General features: G+C 39.7%; 1 protein-coding gene across 2 annotated transcripts in view; it reads right to left on the reverse strand.

Moving 5' to 3' along the window:
• LOC106871338 (uncharacterized) overlaps window positions 1-5,480 on the reverse strand; it is a 362,069-nt gene that overhangs the window by 290,451 nt on the left and 66,138 nt on the right. The window contains exon 2 of one of the 2 annotated variants that reach the window (XM_052977041.1): window positions 1,489-1,743. The exons of the other annotated variant lie outside the window; for it this stretch is intronic. The gene's annotated coding sequence lies outside the window, so the exon portion shown is untranslated. The remainder of the gene's footprint in view (window positions 1-1,488; window positions 1,744-5,480) is intronic. 2 annotated transcript variants of the gene reach the window in all.

Below are 5,480 nucleotides of genomic sequence, written 5' to 3' on the forward strand. Positions count from 1 at the left end.
AATGCTTGATTTTATATTGTGTTATATATATAAAAACGATTCGACTTTAAGCTGAAATGTTTCAGTACGATATTTATTAAATTTTATAAGGAAAATATCAACATTAACTTCGATGCTTCGGCTTGCTTGCCTTCGAAGGAAGGAGGGTGGGGTGGGTGACGAGCCGAAAGATTAGGGAACAGAAATAATTGAGAATGACAAGTAAGCATGTATTAGGATAACATCAACAGATACAGGTACATCGCACAGCACAAATTTTGGGCGTTGCTGTAGTAAGAAGCTTGCTTCTCAGCTGTGGAAACTGAAAGGATCCCGTCGTATCTATCTAAGTATATAAGTGTGTGTGTGTGTTTCTGTCTGTGTTTGTCTCCCATCACCGCTTGACAACCAGTGTTGGTGTGTTTAAGTCTCCGTAACTTAGCGGTTCGGCAAAAGAGACCAATAGAACAAGCTTAAAATATCAGTAAGTACTGGGATCGATTCATTCGACTAAAAATTCTCAAGACGGTGTTCCAGCATGACTGCAGTCTAATGACTGAAACAAGTAGGCGACAAAGGATTTATGAAAATTATCTTCGCCACCAGAGGGGGTGTTGCAATTATCAAATGGCAACTGATGACAGCTTAGTATGAGAAGGGGAGATAACTTCAAGAATATTGAATTCTCGATAACTTTGGAGAATTCTTGAAGTTTTGGAGATTTTCTCCTCTTTTCACGTGGAACTGACTTTATTGTCATTTGGTAATTATGATGTATCCTTGAGAGCGGAGATAAACGTAATAAATCAAGGAATAGCTGCGTGGCAGCTTTACCCGGGTTCGATCCTACTGCATGGTAACTTTGCCAGGCCCCTGGGCGATCAATACTTTGTGGGGATTTGGTAGACGAAAACTGAAAGAAGCCCATCGTGTGTCTGTGCATATCTATGTGTGTATGTGCAGATATATGTGTGTATGTGTGTTTGTCCCACACCATCACTTATCAGTCAGTGCTGGTTTGTTTACGTCTCCATAACGTAGCAGTTTAGCATAAAACACCGATAGAATAAGTACCAGGATTAGAAAAATAAGTATTGAGGCCGATCCATTCGACTAAAACTCTTCAAAGCAGTGTCCCAGTATGGCCGCAGTCCAATGACAGAAGCAAGTAAAGGATAATCTATGCTGCATGATATTCGATATGCCTATATTTGTCAATCCTCTAAACCCAATTTTTCGCGAAAAAAGCACTGCCATTCCATTATACTTCACCACTCTATCCCGACAGAAAAGAAGAGGAGTACACTTTAGAGTCATCAAAAATGGGGCTGTGTGCCTTCGTTCTAGAAATTCTTGTTTCGCTAATGGCTACCACATACATGTCAAGTGATTTGAAATCATTGAGCGAGTGACCTTGCTTCCAAGCTGATCCCAAGCCACGTACATTTACACATCCTACTCCGAATGAAACCATGTGCAACGAAGAAAATAGAGGGAAGCGTTACTCACCTTGGTCTTCGAGGAGGACAGGTAGTTTGGATTCTTTTACTAGAGAATGTCCCTTAAAATGCCTTTCTAATAAAGCTTTGTCCGTTAGTTTTCTGAAAATCCCAATACTTCGCAAGAAGTTGTCAAAGAGTGTTTGATAATTACGTCTCCTGATGTTTCTATTAATAATTTGTCTTCGACTGTTTTACGGATGAATTTCTCAAAAATGTTCCCCTTTTTGAAAATCGAGTGAAAATCGTTAAACACGTCACTTACCTGCAAAGAGAGAAAGAGAGAAAGAGAAAAAAAATGAAAAGACAGTGATAAATGCTGTGATGTCAAGCTGACACTCGTTAAAGTATTATGATTAATGAATAATACGATGATCAGTCATATGAAATCTAACACAAGTCACCCGAAAGGAATTTAGAAGTGGAGGCAGCGGGCTGGCAGAATTGTTAGTAGGACGGACAAAATGCTTAGCGGTATTTCGTGCGGCGTTTTACGTGCTGAGTTCGACTCCGCCTTTCATCCTTTCGGGGTCAATAAAATTACTTAATTTTATCAAGTACCAGTAACATACTGGGTCGACGTAATCGACTATCCCCATCCCACAAATTTCAGGCCTTGTGCCTAAAATAGAAACGATTATTATTATTATTATTATTATTATTATTATTGTTATTATTATTATTATTGACGATGATGATGATGATGATAATAGGTGCTGGCAGAATCGTTAGCAATCCGGAGAGAATTCTTGACAGCATTTCGCCCGTTCTTATGTTCTGAGTTCAAATTCCGTCGAAGTCGACTTTGCCTTTCATTCTTTCGGGGTCGATTAAGTAAGTACCAGTTGGACACTGGGGTCGATGTAATCGACTCACCCCCTTCCCCAAATTCCAGACCTTGTGCCTTTAGTAAAAAAGAATTATTTATATTACTCAGTTGAGAAGCAGAATTACATAGAATCTTAGCAGCATTTCTTTCGGAGCTTTACGTTCTGAGTTCAAATCCAGCCGAAGTAAACTTCACCGTTCATTCTTTTAGAAATCGATAATATACAGTTCCAGTCAAGTATTGGAATCGATGTAATCGACTTGGGTCCTACCCTAAAATATTGCTGACAGTGAACCCTGCAACTGACTGGCGTCCCGTTAAGGGGGAATGTTGCGATCTCGGTCACTTATGCGTCAAGTAAACCGGGTAACCGGCTTAATGAGCAGAGTCGTCTTAACAGCATTATGGCTCCATCCGGGGTAAATCAGTGTGCTGGACCCTAAAGAATTTATTTATTGACAGCGCGGCAGGTCATACTTAGACCCGAATCGGGCCCTTATACCCATGGTGTCCCTGGGCAACTGCTCAGTGTGCTCATCCCTTAAGACGGTACTACTTACACGTATGAGTCCTAGGGCTAAAAAAAAAAAGAAAAAAAAAAAGGGGGGCAATTATGAATAACTGTTCAAATTTCAAGGCCAAAATGTTGTACCCAGGTGATTGAAATCTTTTATAGGGGTAGATTTTTTTTTTCAAGGTGAATGTAATAGCAATTTGTAATCAAATTTCAAGTCCACAATGTTGTGAAGGAGCCCTCCGTCGGTTACGACAACGAGGGTCCCAGCTGATCCGATCAACGGGACAGCCTGCTCGTGAAATTAACGTGCAAGTGACTGAGCACTCCACAGACACGTGTACCCTTAACGTAATTCTCAGGGAGATTCAGCGTGACGTAGGAATGTTGTACCCAGGTGACTGAAACCTTGTATAGGTGTAGGCTTTTTCAAGGTGAAGGCAAGAGTTATTTGTGATCAAAATTCAAGTCCACAAGGTTGTACCGAGGTAGCTGGAATCTTGCACAGGGGTAGATTCTTTTTTTTTTAAGGTAAAGGCAACAGTTATTTCTAATTAAATTTACTTGATTGGCGGAACCTTGCATAGGGGTAGATTCTTATTTGTTTTTTAAGGTAAAAGTTATTTCTAATCAAATTTACTTAAATGGTGGAATCTTGCACAGGGGTAGATTTTTCTCTTCAAGGTGAAAGTTAGGTCAGACGTTATTTTTAATTTTAATGTAAAATTTGATCTTCTCAGCTCCAGACGGAAAAAGAAAAACAATCAAAAAACGAAAAAAAACCCTCAGAACACGGTATAGCCCGTAGCACTGCGATAAACGGCGGAAAAATTGTTACTGATTAGAAAAAAAAATTCTTCATTTAGAAGAAACTATGGAAACACAGAGTACTTCGAAGAAAAACAAAACGGAAAATATACAAATATGGGTACACGAGAAAATAAAAGAAAATTGCTATTGAATAATTATATATCAGGCTAAAAGCTCAAACTTGAAATATTCTCTAAATTGCTCGGATGCAAGAATTCTGGGGGAAATATCAGCATTTTCCAAGACAAATTAGATTGGCAATTTATAATTTCATAACATGGCAAAGCCGTGTACGGTTCATGGTCCGTGCGTGCATGCGCGCGTACGTGCGAGTGTACATACATACATCTCCCCTTCTCATACTAAGTTGTCGCCAGTTGCCATTTGATAATTGCAACGCCCCCTCTGGTGGCGAAGATAATTTTCATAAATCCTTTATCGTCTACTTGTTTCGGTCATTAGACTGCAGTCATGCTGGAGCACTGCCTTGAATTTTTAGTCGAATGAATCGATCCCAGTACTTACTGATTTTTTAAGCTTGTTCTATTGTCTCTTTTGCCGAGCCGCTTAGTTACGGAGACTTAAACACACCAACACTGGTTGTCAAGCGGTGATGGGAGAAAAACACAGACAGAAACACACACACACACACACACACACACACACTGTTATGAAAAAGCTCTCTGCTGCTGGATGTCAGTAAGTGTTGCATGAGATCAACAACAGGACAGGTGCAGCCTCTGCGGTATATAGAAAGCTTTATCAAAGAATCTCTCCCGAAGCACGGGTTTAAGACTGAGACGGAGCTAATCCGCGTGTATTGTGTAGAAGTTACAAACATTCGGTACACGGATTTGGAAGAAAAGAAGAGGATTACCTGCGTCCTAGAAGAAGAACTTAGGAGAAGCACTTGTTATATTGAGTAGGTTATGTTCAAAGGATGGACAATAAAAGTCTGCCCCCCAAAACAAGCTTTTTTCTGAACTAGCAACAACGCTACCATAGATAACACACAGAGAGGTTTTGAAGATGAAGCTCGTACTCTGCAGGATTCATTTAAAAGGAGTTTGTGACTACCGTAAAGATAGATTATAATGGAAGGATTTCTATGTTGTTTTGCATATGAATTCTCTGAGTTTTGAACTGGTAACAAGTACACGTCACCATGGAAGAACACACTTGAGGTTCAGGCATGTCTTCAAGTGGAACCCCGCACTGGGCAGCATCCATCTAAAACGATTTTCGCGAATGTCGCAAAAGATGGAAATTAAAGAATTTCTGTGTTGTCTTGGCGACGAATTCTTTAGGTGCGGCAGAAAAGACAACGCTTATCAAAACCAGCAGATCGAAATGAAAAGACTGGAAAAACATCGAAAAACATCGACGGAAAAGCACTATCGATGCCGAGCAAATAAAGAACCCAAATGTTTCAAACAAATCTGGATCTCTATAGTTGATAGAGGGCCTACGTCGGACGATTTACTGAGGTCTGTAATGATCTTTAAGACTCATAAGGACAGAGATTAACCCGGTTTTCCTCGTGTATAATTGACAGAGATCACAATTGTTCACCGCCCCGTGACCGAGACGCCAGCCCGTCGTAGGGTTGACTTCCCGTCAATTGCTGGAACTCATTAATAGCTGAGTGGACTGGATCTCCGTGAAATAAGTGACTGCTGTTCCACATGTGTGTGTATATCTATGTATCTATGTATCTATCTATCTATCTATAGTTAAAAGAACATATGATAAATGCACAAAGAGGAAACATACATACATATATATATATATATATATATATATATATATACACACACGTATATACATATATTTATACATAATTACACAC

This window comes from Octopus bimaculoides, chromosome 26 (genome assembly GCF_001194135.2).
Source record: "Octopus bimaculoides isolate UCB-OBI-ISO-001 chromosome 26, ASM119413v2, whole genome shotgun sequence".
NCBI lineage: Eukaryota > Metazoa > Mollusca > Cephalopoda > Octopoda > Octopodidae > Octopus > Octopus bimaculoides.